This window comes from Ambystoma mexicanum, chromosome 3q (genome assembly GCF_040938575.1).
Source record: "Ambystoma mexicanum isolate Mex_15411 chromosome 3q, UKY_AmexF1_1, whole genome shotgun sequence".
Lineage (NCBI taxonomy): Eukaryota > Metazoa > Chordata > Amphibia > Caudata > Ambystomatidae > Ambystoma > Ambystoma mexicanum.
In genome coordinates, this window is record NC_090926.1 from 767,166,062 (window position 1) to 767,184,627 (window position 18,566).

Below are 18,566 nucleotides of genomic sequence, written 5' to 3' on the forward strand. Positions count from 1 at the left end.
GAGCAAAACCAGGAGCCAAGCCAGCCAGAAATACCAGGAGATGACCGCGACAGTTCCACCAAGGCAGACATTCGCCTCCTCTTAGGAGAAATTCAATCCATAAAATACAGCCTGACGGAGAAAGTCACCGACCTGCAAGCTAGAATGGTAAAATTGGAAGAACGGATCGAGGCTCTAGAGAACAACCAACTATCAGGTAACATCACAGTGATGAACAATGAAGTCAGGTTCTCAGATCTTGAACAGAGAGAGAGACATAGAACTGAAGCTAGATGATCTAGAAAACAGAGAACGTAGATCGCATATACGTATCATGGGCCTAAGTGAGAGACAGGGTGAAACCCTAGCTGTATTGGAAAGCCGAGTAAAGGCCCTGGTGGTATCATTGTTCGACCCAGCAGATGTCCCCAACTTTGAATTCGACAGAATACACAGAGCTGGAGGCCCGCCGAATGGCCCAAGATCGGTTCTCGCTAAATGCCATGATTTTAGGCAGAAACAGGACATTTTACAGAAGGCGAGAGCTAGAGAACCAATCGACTTTGAAGGATCCAACATTAAAATATTTCAAGACCTCTCCGCCACTACACTTAATAAATTAAGAAGTTGCCGCCCACTAACAACTTGGCTTCAGGAGCGGGAAATTCCCTACTGGTGGGGCTTTCCCTTTTCATTGAACTTCGAACACGAGGGAGAGAGCTTTCGTGTCATTTCAGAGGAGGAAACTTGAGGATCCTTGGAGAGTCACCAAGCTGTAGCACTAGGAGTCGACAGAGACAAATCTAGAACACCCAGGGGACCGGTACACAAAGCTGCACCTTCCTCAACGAGGAGAGGCCGAGCCTCAGGAACCAAGAAGTACAAGCGTACATGTTTACCAGAGACGAGTGAAAAGCGTGACTTATCAAAGTGGGCGAAATGGCCTCTAAGCATGCTGTTATGATAAAGGGTGTAGAACACTAGCACAGCCATCACAGTTTAGATATGGATAATATCAAGTTGTGTTGCGGGACGTTTCCGCCATTAAGTTCACAAAACATGTTAAGGTTGGTTTTTTTGCCTGGAGAGTGGCCCTTCTTCTTTCAGAAGAGAAGTGCCCCGGTTGGCTTTTTTCACGGGGGGTGGGGGTGGTGGTGTGTGTAAAGAGTGGGAGGGATACACATCTGAGGGGTAGCGAAACAATTGGACACCGTGAAAGTCACACAAATACAACCCGATACACCAGCGGAACACAGAAGTTGCATGCTAATGGCCATACACATCCGTAAGGCACGCCACCCCATTGTGAGTAAAAAAGCAACAATTAAAACACCATTATGGCATTACCTGATGGGATAAAGTTTGGGTCCCTCAACGTCAAAGGCTTGAAATCACTGCAAAAGCATTCGATCCTGGCAAGGGTATTTAGGCTTTTCAAACTGGATGTGTTATTTGTGCAGGAAACAAAATTCATGCAAGGGAAGGAATTCAAAGTCGTAAGCAGGGAAATAGGAGGCACACTGTGGGCTTCGGGTAGTCACAAGAAAAGGGGAGTAGGAATCATATATAGGAAATCCTTAGGCCTTCAAATAGAAAAGATATATAGAGAACAGGATGGGAGATACCTTGCATTAAAAGGGAAAATAAGATCCTGAATAGTCACTCGCTGCTCCGTCTATGCCCCCAACCAGAACCAGTTACATTTTAGCAAGTCCCTTTTTGGTTTCCTAGAGAGTTGGAAAGATGGCACGTTAGTGTGTGGGTGCGATTTTAACACCATATCAGACCCCAGAATGGATTGGGACTCAATGAGGCAAGGGGCACACCCTCTGTGCGGCCCGACGAGGCAAGGGTTCCCAAGCTTACTAAGAGCAAACCTCCCGATTGACACTTGCAGTCCACCCACATCAGAGAGCCTTCACTTTTTATTCCCCTCCCCACCTCACTTACTTCCGAATAGATTATTTATTGATCGAAGCGGTAAATGAAGGCACAATATTGGCCGCAGCCATTGAGATAGTAGCCTGGACAGGTAATTAATTATGTGTGTTGGAATTAGACCTAGGCCCGTCCTTGTATACAGAGTGCAGATGGATTTGTAATGACACCCTCTATAAAGACCTATTATTTAAAGAAACCCTGTCAAAAGAACTGTCAGCTCCAGAGATGGCAGCGTAAAAGCTGTGCTCCTGTGCCCTAGACTGACTCCTTCATCTTTTCAACTTCTGTACCTGATACCTCTGAGGTGATTCAACCAGCTGAGAGACAGAAAGGGGTAGAGGAAAAAGGATAATGATGAAAGCAAAGAAGACCGAGTACCAGAGTTGCTGACCAAGGTAACATTGGATATTGCAGAGATAAAGACAAAACTCTTTAAATCAGAAGAAAAGTTTGTGGAAGTGGCCAAGAGAGTTGATTCAGCAGAAACGCACCTGAATTCAGTGGATGAGAAGACTTAGAGACTAGCTGATCAAGTGAGAGATTCGAAAATACTTAATGAGAAACTTACTTTAAAGATATCTGAACAGGAAAAATGTTCCTGAAGAAATAATCTCTGGATAGCTGGATTCCCTGAAAATGCTGAGAGAGGTAATACAATTGATTTTCTACAAAGGACTTTACCAAAGATACTGGATTTAGATCCAAAGATATCCTTGGAAATTGAGAGGGCCCACCGGTCACTAAGGCCAAAACCATCTGTGGGGGAGAACCCAAGACATCTTATTGTTAAATTTTTAAGATTCCCGGTTAGAGAGCTTATACTGAAAAGAGCCCGAGAACTGAGAGACCTAGCATTGGGTGGCAACAAAATAATGATATTTGTGGATCTGAGTCTAGATGTCCTGGAGAGGAAACGGGCCTTTGATAAAGCTAAAATGAAAGCTTGTGCAAAAAATATAAAGTACTATATTATATATATATATATGGAAAGAGTTGTCCCCTGGTTATCTAACCGACTGAATGATAAAACAACTAAGCACCAGTACAAATAAAAGCGAGAACTGTATCGCAATTACTACTGTGTTAGAACCATTCTTTGAACTACCTAAGCAAGATAACCAGGGGACAACTCTTTCCTTTTACTCAAACAATTGGGGTACTGGCTAACCCCTACAACTCCTGTGATATTGCAACAATTGAACCATATTAGTAAACTTGGCAACCAACAGAGCTCAGCAAAGGTTTGTCCAGATCTAGAGCCAACCACGATTCTATCTACTATATGATATATCCTGCTACATTTAGAATAGTGCTGGATGGTCATCTACACTTTTACTGAGCATAAATTTGCTGAGGCTTTCAGACTTGGATTCAGAACCCATGGAAGGTACATCCTTGGATCAAGATTTTACAAAAAAATTAAAAAAAAAAAAATTTGAGAAAAAAGAAAAAGGCTTGAGCAGGCCAAAAATTAAATAATTATATGTTTTTCAGGATTGTGTAAGACCAGTTTCATTTTTAATACGTTTCACTTTTACTTCATCATCAACTATATTTCAAAATGAACATGTAAAAAGATGGCCGCCACAAAATTGCTGTCAATTCAACTTAATTTGAATGCTGTATGAGCCCTATGTTGTTTTTCAAGAGTTTACGTGCTTACCATTGAGGAAAGAACCCGCTGACGCGATCGGGAAATGGATGGCCATGAAACACGTTTGAAAACATGGAGGGGCATACCGACTGCTACGATATGCGGCCGCAATACGGAATACTGCGCTGTGGTAATCCGAATGAAAGCATGAGAGCCTGCGACGGGCAGGTTGAACGAGGGCTGGTCTCAAAATGAAAATGAGGTTCGGATGCGGTTTCAGGAGGGCAGCGTGCAAGTAAGTGCTTCTGTCCCTGGTCACTGCACTGCATTGCGATCACTTGCTTCCCTGCTCTTGGTTTAGACGCTGGTTTTCCTGGGTCGTTTCCCCTCCTCTCACCTGCTCTCCCTCTCCTTCCCGCTGCCTTCTTCCTACAACTGCTCTCCGCTTATGGCTTCGGAGCACTTGGTAACTCTACCTCTCTCGCAGAGGCCCCCTCTTAATGCACTTCATTGCGTTTTGGGAAATTAGAATTCTGACAGGTTTGTAACAACTCTGCAGTCCCACTATGCACAGGGTTTCTGTGCTTTTGAAAACTCAAATCCTGATTTGTTTATAGCAACACTTCAGCTGCAGAAGACAGGATCAGAATGTATTGAAAAGGAAAAAGAACAAACAAGTTTAAAACACACCGAAATGCTCATAATGCATTCCAAAGTCATAAATTAAACTTCAGCCTGTAAACCATAAACAAGGGTTAACACCTATTGATAGGTCAAGAGGCGGAAAAAAATAAATCAGCCCAAAAATATCTTTCTATGCCTTCTATATTGTTCCTTTTAATTTATTTCCTCACGTTCTGGTATGTTTCCATCCTGATGGGTTTTAAAGTAACCTGCACCTCCATTTTGCATGGTGTTTCTGTCGTTTTGCAAATTCAAACACTGATGTTATGCGAGACATTAAGTACTTGACTGCAGGCAATTATTACATAGAGTAAGGCAAAGATAACGCATTGATACTGCAGGGGCGGGATTCTTGCCGTGCTGTCAGAACACGTGGCAGGAAAGTGTTTTAACAATATATAATTTAGGCCTGTATTGCATTCAACATGCCCCAAATGCCTTTATGACCATGTAAAATTGATCTACATTGCTCTGTAATGTCGGTAATACAGAAATAAGAGAACAGGTGTACGGTGTGCGCACATAATAGGAATGTAGGAATATGTCAAGACATTAGACAAGGCAGTGCATTCACATCATAAACTCGCAAATGTGCTAGTAGTTGTATCTAAGGATTTCCTAGCTCCTCGATAGCCCAGAAGTTTTAAATGAGTGTAAGAAGTACATATAACACATTGACAAACGAAAAGGAGACAACTATTGTAATCCACTTTTGGATACAGTATATCTGAGGCTAGAAGAAGAATGAGGAACATTTTCACTTTAGCACTGAAGGGGAAATAGAGGCGGACTTAAAAGGGTGCCCAAATGAATGTCGTTGCTGGATGTAATAATAAAGGCCCATTTAACTGACATTTAACCACAAGGTTTGCCACTGGAAAAGAAATCTGGGTTGGCCAATATTCTAGTTAAATACATATGTAGACTGATGCACTATGTAGGGCAAACATATGAAAGCTTTACTCTCCCTATTAAGCGTACAGGATGGGCTCCAGGAAAATGAATGTTGGAATAAAATGTCCCTTAAGCGACATTGACATTGTCTGCAAACAATGCAACCAACGAAGGCACAGAGGTGGCTGCTACTTCCAGGCTACTGAATGATATGAATTCTGGAACTTTGGATAAACTGCACAGGTTCATTAGCTGAATTGGAAAGACAGACACCGAAACTTGCAAAGATATGCTAAGATATAAAGGGCAGAGCTGTCAAAGGGCCTAAGGCACAATAAGATTACTTCCACGCTCCAGTATTCCTTCAGACTACCAGCTAAGCAGGGAGAGCTGGTCACATGTCCATTACGACTGCTTGAGGACTTTTAGAGCATCCATTCTGCAGATTTTAACCAACGTCAAATTGTACTCCCAGTTGCCAGGAGGCAAGTGAACCATTGGCATGCTATATAATAAGTGACAGAGTGGGTGGCTGTTATCATCGTGCAGGGTATTGTGAGACAAGAACCTGATTAACTCTATTCAACATGTGATGGGAGACAGTGGCAAAGATGCTATATAATGGACCAGATGTGTTGTGAAGGAAATGTTAGACATGACAGAACTAACATTAAGCAATCACTTCAACGCGACCAGGAGAGGACTAGTTATTATGTACTTCAGTCAAGCTGGAGAAGACATTTTAACAAACATCCTGGCAAACAAGAAATAAGAACAAAGGGCAGATATGACTTCTGGGAAGACGATAAAATGATGCATTCACCTAGTGGTGGCTGAATGCACTGGAAACTGATTGGGACCTTGCTATTTTCATATGTTATAAAATGTGTTTTCTTTTTTTAACTGCTGTAAGGTCCCCTTCTTCTCCATTGTGTTGACACTTTAATAGGGATGGAGGTAAGATGTTGTGTAAGGGGAAGATCAATTGCATGGTTACGTAGGGGTAAGGTGGAGGTTTGGAATAAATGGAGAAATGGGATGACGTCAGGGATAGATAGTTCGTAGCGGACTATTATACTTATTTTAAGAGGTAAGTGTGATAGAATGAATTGGAATAATATGTTAACATGGGTCTGAATGTTGAATACTATAGGAACTTATAAGAGAACTAGTACTTAGACAAATGATAAGTGGAAGCTGTTCTTGTTATATAATATGAATAGGGCTTACTAGGAAACACAATGTTATGTCTGTGAGTAGTTGATAAGGACTGATGGCAATATTTACATGAATAAATATGCTTGATAGAAGGATCAGATGTAATATTCGCTAGATTAATGGTAGGATTTAATTCTAATTTTCATATTACCCTTGAGTGGATATACAAGCATCTTGACGAGTAGATGGTTTTAAATTAGAGTATTAAGAGTTAAGATAGTAGGGAATTGCTTACACTTTATAGGTTACCTTATTAGAAATATTCTGTAAGATGATAATATGTATAAGGCATTGTTATTTTAGAACAGAATGCAGAGGAGGGGGTAAGATTGATGATAGAAAAATGTATTGAAATAGGCATGGGTCTACTGGTAAGTATAGTTCGAGACAATGTGAGTATTGTACATACATTTGCTTATAGAATGTCTGATGAGTATCAGACTTCACAAGGTGGAGCTTATTTGTTTGGTTTGTCAATTGTTAGTCTGTTTGTGTTGACTTGTTTTATTTCTTGTCTTGTTTTGTTTATGATTTGCTGCCTTTTTATTATGGAAACTGTTCATTTAGTGGATTTGAAAAGAAGTATGCTCAACTCATAGTTTATAGGCAGACAGGTATAAGACGCTAAGACATGAAACCATTGAATTTTGTCTCGTGGAATGTGAAAGGTATGAATTGTGTGTCTAAGCGAAGAAAAATTATGGCAAGGATTTGGAGAAATAGAGGAGATATAGTTTTCATTCAAGAAACTTTTTGACTGATCAATCTGAAAGCTTTTTAACCAATTTCAGGAACACTCAGGTGGTATCTCATTGTTACGATTCCAAATCAAGAGTGGTTAGCATACTATTTAGAAGGGGAATACCAATAAAAATAGAGAAAATACTGAAAGATGATGAAGGTTGCATATTCCTAGTAGATTTAATATATGATGGGAAAAAAATGACAGTAGGAACTAAACTATCTATGCTCATGTTCGGCAACTGTACAGTTTTTTGAGGGATTGAGTAATTTACCGAGATGAATGGAGAAAATATAATTTTAGGGGGATACTTTAATGTTGTGATTAATAGTAAATTAGATAGGAAGTCGGAATGTATATATGGAAGTGAAGGAATACGTGGAGAGTTTCGTAGCTTTACACAAAAATACAATCTGGTAGAAATATGGCAGAAGATGCACCAAATGGAGAAGGAATATACCTTCTACTGTACTGACCAGTATATAATTCATATTCAAGGATAGATTATATGCTCATTATTGATAGACTGGTTAGTCAGGTAGTGTGCTCAGAAATTAAGGAAAGAGGAATCTCTGACCATGCATTAATTGAATTGCAAATGAATATTATGGGTCTGAAGGATAGGTCCAAAAGATGGCGATTGCAAGCAGGAGTGCTTAAAGACTCAGCAGTTATTACAGGACTGGAAACTTATTAAAAATCTATTTTAATGAGAACAAGGATATGGCTGATATCAAGATTGTATGGGACTGTTTTAAAGCAGTAATAAGAGGTGAATTAATAAGCAGATCTGAGCATGCTAAGAGGGAAAACTTGGAGATTTTTGATGGGAGAGGGAGTTACAGAACTACAGCAGACCTGGGCAAATTTTAAAACAGAGTCAAAAAGCAACAATTAAGGAGGTGGGAGGGGAAAAATATGAATCGGATACAATTGCAGAAAAAGGAATGTTTTATACCAAACAGAAATTCTGGGACTTTGGAGATAATAACGGCAGGATATTGGCTAATAAATTAAAAGGGATAAAGGAATAGTTTCTTACATGTAACTCCATTTCTCCAGCATTGGTATCTTTCATGGATTCACATGCTTAGAATATTCCCCGTCGCCAGACTGGGACCCCTCGGTACACATATATAGCCTTTTCCAAAAGGAAAACTTCCGACACTTTTGTGTCCTATCTACGTCCTTTTAGGACCCGCCTACGCATGCTCCGCAGGCCGTCCCCGTATAAGAGGCCCGCCCCCGCGGTTCCCCTTCAGATTTCGGCCCTTCCAAAGTAGGAAGGGTTAAATTTATCAATTAAATACATTACATTCCGGGGAGGTTGGCGGGCGCATGTGAATCCATGAAAGATACCAATGCTGGAGAAATGGAGTTACAGGTAAGAAACTATTCCCTTCTCCAGCATTGGATCTTTCATTGATTCACATGCTTAGAATAGATTGTATAGCAGTAACACTTGAGACGGCGGTGAGAATGTAATGTAATATACCTTCAACATACTACACAATGCATATGTACAGTAGGAATAAGTTACCTCATATAACCTTACCCACATAAAATAAACTGTCATTAAAAAAGGTAGACAACAGATTCTCCACAGCATGGAGCTTACCTTACTGAAACAGATGGGGCAGGACAGCTCTTCCCATCTGCACCTCGTCCGCATGCTGCCTGGCAAGGCAGTAGTGGCGGGTAAACGTGTGGGGCACTGACCATGCCGCAGCTTGGCATATGTCCGTCAACGGAATTCCTGCCCATAAAGCTGTTGAGGAGGACATCGATCTTGTAGAATGGGCTCTAGGATGTCCTTGCAGTGGCCTTCCGGCCTTAGAGTGACAAAACGCAATCGTCGATGAGACCCATCGAGCCAATCCTTGTTTAGAGATTGCTTTTCCTCTCGTCGACGGACCATACGCGACGAACAGTTGTCTAGTCGACCTGAATTCCTGTGTACGATGTAGGTTAAATTTCAGAGCCCTCTTAACGTCCAGGGTATGAAGAGCTTTTTCTGCTGCCGATGATGGTGTGGCGAAGAAAGAAGGGAGAACAATGGACGAGTGTTTGTGATACACTGTCAGAACTTTTGGGACGAACGTAGGATTAGTTGCAAGGACTACTTTGTCCTTAAAGAATCTTAGGTATGGCGGGTCTACGACCAGCGCTTGCAGTTCCAAGATTCTTCTAGCTGATGTGACAGCAATCAAGAATGCCAACTTCCACGAAATGAATTTTATGTCGGACGTGGCCATAGGCTCAAAAGGCGGTTTCATTAAGCCTGCCAACACTGTGTTGAGACTCCAAGTCGGGGGGAAACGTTTTTCCGGGGGAAAAGCTCGAAATGAACCCCTCATGAAGTGTTTTACAAGTCTGTCGCTAAATAGAGGAGACGACTGCCTTTTCCTTGTGAACCTCGAGATGGCCGCCAGGTGCACCTTTATCGATGTGAAGGACAATCCCCTCTCCGCTAAGAGGAGCAGGTAAGGTAGAACTTGTTCCGGCGTCACCGACAACGGTTGTAGGCCCTGTTGTCCCCTACACCATTCACAGAACCTCCGCCACTTATAGGAGTAGGATTTGTTTGTAGAAGGGGGGCTCTAGCCGCTTGCAGAATATTTTGACAATCCTCCGAAACGTCTAAGGCACCGAACTCCGAAAAGTCAGGAGCCAGGCTGTAAGGTTGAGACTGTCCGGGTCGTGATGCCACACCGTGCCTTTTTCCTGGGATAGTAGGTTTGGGGCTTTGGGAAACCCTATGGGATGTTCCAGCGACAGGTGAAGCAGGTCGGAGAACCACGGTTGCCTTGGCCAGTATGGTGTCACTAGAATTACCCGGCAATTGTATCTGCGTATCCACTGTATTGTCCTCCGTATGAGGGGGAACGGGGGAGAAGCATCGAGGAACATGTCCGTCCATGGAAAGGAGAATGCCTCCCCCCTGGAGCCCTCTTGAGGCCATCTGCTTGCGGATTGCTCGCATTTCTTGTTGTCTTTGGTCGCGAAGGCGTCCAGAGGGGGGTGACCCCATTTCTCGAACACTTTCATCAGGTGAACTGTGTCCATTTCCCACTCGTGTATCTGGGCCATGCTTCTGCTGAGGGAGTCTGCTTGGGAGTTCCTCACTCCTGGAAGGTGATGAGCCACGATGGAAATTTCGTGCTTTAATGCCCAATGCCATGTTTTCTGGGCTTCTATGGAAAGAGTTCTTGATCGCGTCCCTCCTTGTTTCCTCAGATAAAACATGGCCATTGTATTGTCGGTCAGTATTCGTACTCGCGAGCCCTTGATGTGTGGTAGGAATGCCTTCAAGGCCCATCGTGTACTGCTCTGAGCTCTAACACGTTTATGTGTAGGAGTGACTCCGTTGGAGACCAGCGACCTTGCGTTTGGAGAGCACCCATGTGAGCTCCCCATCCGGTTAGGGACGCGTCCGTGACTATGGTTCGCTGAAACTCCGGCTCCTGTAGGGGTACGCCGTTGTTCAGATTGTGGAAACTCTGCCACCACTGAAGGGTCCGAAGCAGCTTGTCGTCGTCGATGGTTATCTTGTCTGACCACGATCCTTGAGCCTGCGTCCATCGGTCCGCGAGGAATTCCTGGACTGGCCTCATGAATAGGCGACAGTTCTCCACCAGATGGATGCAGGATGCCATGGCCCCTAGGACCGAAACGTATTTTCTCACTGAGATCTTGGTGTTTCGCCGTAGTCGGCATGCTTGTTGATTGAGTCTTGAGGTTCTGTCGAGAGAAGGTTTCACTAGCCCTAACCGGGTCTCGAACTGTGCCCCCAGGAATACCAGCGATCTCGATGGCTGCAGAGAGGATTTTTTGAAGTTTATGGCGAATCCAAGCTGTTGTAGAAGCTGCATGGTGGCTTGTAAACTTGTGTTGGTCGACGCTGGGGAGGATCCCCTTACCAGCCAGTTGTCGAGGTATGGGTATACATGGTGGCCTTGCTTCCTTAGCCAGGCCGCTACTGGAGCCAGGCATTTCGTGAACGTTCTGGGGGAGGTCTTGAGCCCAAAAGGAAGAACCGTGAATTGGTAGCGAGTCCGCCCTATTACAAATCTTAGGAATTTCCTGCGTTTCCGACACATTGGAATATGGAAATACGCGTCCTGTAAATCCAGGGACGCTAGAAAATCCCCTTCTTGAACGGCGCGGATCACTTCCTGCAGAGTGAGCATCTTGAATTTTAGGCTCTTTAAAGACTTGTTGAGATCGCGTAAGTCTAAAATGGGACGCCATTTGCCGTTCGGCTTTTTTACGACGAAATATCTTGAGTAGACTCCTTGACCTCTCTGTGATGTTGGAACTAATTCTATCACGCCCTTTGCTAACATGAGTGTTACCTCTTGTTGCAGTATCTTCAGATGGGAATGAGCGGTGAACGCAGGTGGAATTTGTGGAGGGCTGTTTTTGAATTGTAGAGAGTGTCCGTTTCTTATAGTATCCAGCACCCATTGATCCGTCGTTATTTGTTCTCATTCGTCGACATATGCTGAAACTCTTCCCCCCAGAACGGTGTGTTGTATGTCACTGCTGATCTTTATTTTGCTTGTCTCTCGACGACGACGGATATGATGGTCTTTTCCTGGAAGTTTGGAAGTTCCGGCGACGGTTTGCCGTTTGGGAGGCACGTCTGTAAAACCCTGGGAGGAGTAAGCTGATCTGCCAAAAGGATCTGTCTCCAGATGCAGAGAATCTTGAATTACCTGAAGCCCCTCTAAAGGGACGAAAAGACTTGTAGTTTCTGCCACTCTGGAGGGCACCCAATGAACGTGCCGTGTCCGAGTCCTCTTTCATTCCCTTTAGGGCTTCGTCCACCTTCTCACCGAAAAGAAGGTCTCCCTCAAAGGGCATATCTAAAACTTTGTATTGTACTTCTGGCCTGAAGTAGGTACACTTAAGCCATGACTGTCGACGTAATACGACCCCATTATTGACTTGCTTGAAGCCTGACTCAGCGAGGTCCACCGCGATGTTTATTGCGTGATTTGAGGCTTCCTCACCTTCTCGGACGAGTAACATCGCTGCCTTCCTATGCTCTTCCGGAAGATGATCAAGCAACGGAGCTAGCCTGTGCCACATCTCCCTATCGTATCTGGCAACAATTGCCAGAGAGTTTGCGGCCTTTACTGTGGTCGCTCCCACGGATAGCACTTTTTTGCCAAAGGCATCTTGGCGTCTCGCTTCGTTCTCAGGAGGAGTCGTGCACTTGTGCTGGGCCTTCGCCTTCCTCGCCGCTGCCGCCGACACCACCGAGTCTGGCGTTGGTTGGGAGGATAAACACTTGGTGGTAGACTCTGGAGCCTTAACTTTTTTTCCAGGCGTCCTTTCACTGCCGGCTCTGAAAAAGGGTGTCGCATTGTCTGCAACCCCTCCTTCCATACATGGTCTAGTATTGGTATCGAGAACACAGACCTCCTTCTCTTACCCATGTGGTCGAACAAAAAACAGTCCTTTTTCTGTTCTTCCTGGAACAAACCAAATTCTTTGCATGCCTTCTCCATCATAGAATGGAATGACGCAATGTCGTCCGGAGGGGACGGGTGAGCTGGGCTTCTAGGGGTTTCCAACTCCACCTCTGACTCCCAGGTTGGATCCCTGGAGGGGGATGATGAGATATCCGACATGGCTCCCCTGTCAGACTCCGAATCTGGCAGCTCACCTTCCTCTTGTGCCAGCGCCGAGATTGACGTGCGTAGGTGCGTCGGTTGACGGGACGGCCCCGGCTCGTCGACGGGTGACTGTGGTAGGTTTGCCTGAGGTAGTCTCTGGTCCAACGACTGAAGCGTGGACAGAATTTCCAACGACAAAACAGATTGAGGATTGAGAAGAGGGGCAGATACCGGTATAACGGATCCCCTCGTCGACGACTTGTCAGCCACTCGTAGCCCTAGGTCTGCTGGGCCAGCTATTCTCTCATTCTCGTCCTCCGAGGACAGCAACACAGCCTGTTCTTGTAGTAAAGTATCCGGGGGGGTCGGATCGAAAACTTCATGCCTCTAGGCCTCCTGTAGAACCCCCGTCGACGAGGCCATCGTCGTTGTCGGTGGGACGGTGGATGCCACCTGCGTAAGTGGCAGGGTGGATGCCGATGACTGGGCCGCCCTCGACGACGGTGAGTTAGCAGGTGGTTTTGGCGGTCCTGCCTTTTCCACACTTGGCTTGCTTTTATTCGACTCTCGACTCGTGGTCGATCTATGATGATCGCCTGAGGAGGATTTCCTTTCCTTTTCATGCTTTTTTGATGAAGATGATTTCTTTGACGAGGAGTCTCTAGTTCAGTGACTTCCAGACGACTCTTTTTCCGTCGGTCGAGATTTCTTCGCCGGTGGTTCCGACGAGGTAGCGTGGCGTGATGTTTTCGCCGATTGTGTGGAGCCTACCTCCGAAGGGGGTATGCCCCCGCTCCATCATTCAGCCATGCCACCAGTCGTCGACTGCGGTCTTTGAGGGTTTTTTGAGAAAACCCTTTGCATATGTCGCAGTTATCCGCCGAATGATGAGGGTGGAGGCAATATATACAATCCATATGTCCGTCCCCCTCGTAAACTTTTTTCAAGCCGCACGTCGCACATGGGCGGAACAGCGCTTTTCCTAACCCGGAGGACATTTTCTGTACTCAAATTCCAGTAATGCAACCTTGTACAAAATAGTAAGACAACGCGAGGAGATCCCACTACTTTGGAGACGGTTGAAATCTGAAGGGGAACCGCGGGGGCGGGCCTCTTATACGGGGACGGCCTGCGGAGCATGCGTAGGCGGGTCCTAAAAGGACGTAGATAGGACACAAAAGTGTCGGAAGTTTTCCTATTGGAAAAGGCTATATATGTGTACCGAGGGGTCCCAGTCTGACGACGGGGAAGATTCTAAGCATGTGAATCCATGAAAGATCCAATGCTGGAGAACTAATGAAACATGTATCACATCCATATTAACTGATGAAGGGAAAACTTTAGTTAAAAATGAGGAAATCTGTGATTATTTTCACGAATTCTATTCACGATTATATAAGGAGGTAAGGAGGAGAATTACCAAATGATAAGGAACTGAATGACTTTTTTAGTAAAGTTAAACTTTCAAAACTATAATCTGAAGAAAACATTAAGATAGAGGCAACAATTGGAGTTGGTCAGATACTTGAAGCGATAAAACAAGTTAATAGTGGGAAATCAGGGCCGGATGGGCTAATTCCAGAATTCTACAAACTTTTTGCAACTCAATTATCACCAATACTGTGTGAAGTATTTAACAACTTTCTGCTGTCAGGAACACTATGTGAATCGATGGAGGCCTTGATAATTGTAATCCCAAAATCGGATAAAGATCATCGAAAGTGTGGAAACTATAGACCAAAATCACTATTGAATGTAGATTTCAAAATATTCACTAAAACATGGTCAAATAGACTAAATGGATGCATGGGGGGCTTAATTGATGAATCACAAGTGGGCTTTACTCCTGGGAGATTTGGATACACAATATTAGGGAGTCAGACTCAGTGCTAGCTTGTTTTGATGCAGAAAAAGCTTTTGACGGAGTCAATTGGAAGCTTTCAGAATATACGCTGAGGGAAATGGGGTTTGGCCTTCTGTTTATAAAAGAAAAGTTCACAATATTACGATAATGAGGATATTAAAAGTCCAATTTGGCTATGGATAGAGAGATATTTGCAAACCTTACGCATTGGATAGCCTTTATACGATGGAAAAAATTTCAGGGAAAAACAGGAGGTTATAGCCAAAAGTGGCAACTAAGAATGCTTTAGCAACATGGTTTAGGGAAAACGGTCAACATTTCGGGATCAACTATGATGCGTCAATTTAGCATAATCAAGCGCTACAGTTGCATAATAGATGTTTGCATTGGCAGAGCTGGATCAAGAAGGGTATATTAAGAATAAGGGACATTTTAGAAGGAGGTAGGATACTGAGCTTTGAGGAATTACATGATAAGTTTAGTATGAATAGAAGAAAGATGAGTCAATATGTAGAACTGAGTTCCTTAATAAGCCAAAAAGTAAGCATGCTTGATAAAGAGTTGGAGCAAAGACCAGAGATTTGTAAGCTGTTTGATGGACGGGAACACAGTGTATCTACCTATATGCATTTTATGACTATGGGGTTAGATGTAGGCTCATGGACAAAATTGAAAAGCTTGGTCAAATGACATCAATTTGACAATATGGGGTGATCATCTTAGAGTAGGATCTAACGCACGAATGGACACGTGCTTACGGTTGCTAAGGCAAAAAGTTATTGGAAGGATTTATTGGATTCGAGTGAAAATATATAAGCTAAAACTGATTACTGATGATGTGTGTTGGAGTTGTGGTAGGGATAGGGGAACTTATTACATTTACTCTGGAGCTACCCGCGAGTACAGGTTTTTTGGAAAGAGGTTTTAGACAGAATATACATGGTTTTTAATATAACTATCCCTAGGTCAGCTGCAAATGTGATTTTGCTACTACGTAGGGGAGATATTTAATTACAAGGGAATATAATGCATGGATTGATAAGGTTCTGGTGGTTGCCATCAAGCTAATCCTTAAGAGTTTGTAAGAGTACCTATTATGGAAGATTGGTTGGTAGAGATGTTAATACTGTAAAAATATGAGAAGGTATCTTTAATAAATAAAGGTTGTGAGGACATATCTTTCATTGTGGAGTCCTTTCACTAATCTATGAGTGAATAATCTAGGGGTTTTTTTGGTGGTGTTTATTGTCCTGTGTTACATGTATGTGTTCACTTACTGTATTCAATGTCTTCACTTTTTACATGGGATTTGAGATGAACTATCGCTGTAGAGTTATTGACTTATTGCATACGACTGAAGGATGTTGTTAGATAGTGTTGTTGTTATGGTAGTATAGAGTATTACTATACTTATAAGCTTCATAGTTAAGACATGATACTAAAATCTGTGTATGTTGGAAATGTATATTGTTGCAAAAATCTAATAAATATATATACCTGCAAGACAATTAAACTCTTTATCCTTCAAACGTTGAGAAAAAAACAGTATGGGAAGCGGCAAAGGCTACAATTTGGGGTATCATGATTGCAGAAGGGGCCCATTGAATCAGGATTAGAGTGAAAAGAGAAAACAAATTAAAAGATGAAATTGCACATAAGGAACTGATACTCCAAACCCGACCCGCCAATAGGGAAGCAATCTTAGCGCAGGTCGGAATGCTTCGGAAAGAGCTAAGGGATATATGGCAAGGCAAGGCACTGACTGAACTGCGATACTTAAAGCAGAATTTTTACGAGAGATGTGATAAAGCCCACACTATGGTGGCTGCTCGCCTACGAAAACAGAGGGCAGAAAGAGCGATCCCCAAATTTCAAGATGAAAGAGGAAAAGAGTTGTTGAACCAGAGCGAAATCACGAAACGCTTTTCTAGATTTTACACCCCTCTATATACATCCGAGCAAGATATTGAGCGATACTTGTCAAAATTGCCCCGCACGCCAATATCTCAAGAAAATCAGGAGAAGCTAAACAGCCCAATCACAACGGAGGAAATCCAGACTACTGCACCAAAAAGCTATTTCCAAATTGAAAGCAGGCTCAGCGCCGGGGCAGGATGGATACACACCAGCCTTTTATAAAGCGAATAGTACCTCGCTAAATCCCTTTTTTGAGAACATTTTTAACTCAATTTAAGAAACTAGCCAGGCCCCGTCATTTACCGAGTCTAGAATTATAGTAATGTCAAAAGAAGGCAAAGACACCACAGAATGTGCATCCTACCGGCCAATATCTCTCATTGAAACACTTGTGTACAGGCGTGTTATAAATGCCTTATCATATCATATCTCATAAATGTTGACGCAAAGATTTATGCAAGCATACTTGCTGGCCTTTTAGCTCAAATATTACCCCAATTGGTTCACAAAGATCAGGTCGGCTATGTGAGAGGCAGGCAAGGCGCGGACAATGTCTGCAAAACCCTTGACCTTATCGCTGCTATCGATGAGAGAGAGGTCTGTCCCACTTTAATGTCCATTGACACGGAGAAGACGTTCGACAGAGTCGAATAGCCTTTTCTGCACGCAGTCATGCAATGGGTGGGTTTGGGTCAAAAATGGGTGTCGGGAGCATTGGCATTATCCCGGGACGTCAACGCTAAAGTTCTAGTTAATGGTGTTATTTCAGATTATTTTAACTTGATGTGAGGCACATGACAGGGCTGCCCTCCGTCTACCCTCTTATTCACCCTGGTATTGGAACTGTTAGCGCAGGCAATTAGAACAAATCTTAAGATAAATGGGATCGTAAGAGCAGGAAGGGAATACAAGCTGGCACTATTCGCTGACAACATTTTAGCCTTAATTTCCTAGTAGCTTGCTTTGGCTACCTGCCCTTTTTGCCACATTAGGGGAATACGGGACACTATCAGGATTTAAAGCAAACCTAAATAAAACTGCTGCGTAAGCGCTCCAGCCAAACTCAGCCCTACCAGGTCAATTAGTAGCAGAGTGGGGTTTCCAGCCGCAAGCAGAGGGAATAAAGTGTATGGGCGTGGTAATTACGAAAGACTTGGCAAGTTTATTCCGTGCAAACTATACACCCCTGTGGAACGCCATTAAATCTGATATAGATAGGTGGTCCAAGAAGGCTCTATCCTGGACGGCTAGATTGACCTCAATTAAGAAGAAAATACTTAGTAGACACCCATTTCTCTTCCAATTGCTCCCCGTAACTATGCCAGAAGCATTCCAATTAGAAGTTAAGCAGACTCGCATTGCATATTTATGGGCAGACTCAAGGCCCCGGGTATCATACACAACTCCGACTACTCGAAAGGATAAGGGGGGCATGGGTTACCCAGAACTCTTTGAATATTATAGGGCCTCTCAATTTCGGGTCCTGGCGGATCATTTGTGGGGAAAATACTGAGAAACAAAGGGTCGGCCTTGAAAACTACTTATTCACGCCAGTAACCCTAGGGGAATGGTTGTGGGTCCCATATCAGACCATGGCGCGTAGAATCCGAGAGCATCCAGTTTTGGCGGTATTGTGGTCACTTTGGCACCCCATACAGGCCATGAAAGGAGTGACTTCTTGGCCAACCCCACTCAGCTGTATATGGTGCCCCCTCCATTAGAGATCAACTAATAGATGTCAGCCTCGTTCAACACCAATATGAGGAAGGCCTGGTGAGAGCAGGACAGATGTGGAAAGGAGGTACCGACATTACAAAGACAGAACTAGAGGAAGCACAGTGCGACACCACAATGAAATCACTACACTATCTGCAGTTGAGGAGTGTACTGAGAGACCCACGCTGGGGCGACACCCTCCGTAGGTGGCTTACAGCATTTGAGCGCATTTTGAGCAAATGTCGGGATTCGAGAGGACTAATAGCTCAACTATACAGTGCACTACTTACCAGAGGCCATTTACCACAACCAAGCACTCAAAGCAAGTGGGAGAAAGAACTGGGGGTTGCAAGATTTATCAGACACATGGGCGGTAATATACAGGGCAGTATC

The 18,566-nt window shown here is 43.7% G+C and overlaps 1 protein-coding gene across 6 annotated transcripts in view; it reads right to left on the reverse strand.

Moving 5' to 3' along the window:
* Nucleotides 1-18,566, reverse strand: part of TSEN54 (tRNA splicing endonuclease subunit 54) — a 571,608-nt gene that overhangs the window by 134,676 nt on the left and 418,366 nt on the right. The window lies entirely within an intron of this gene.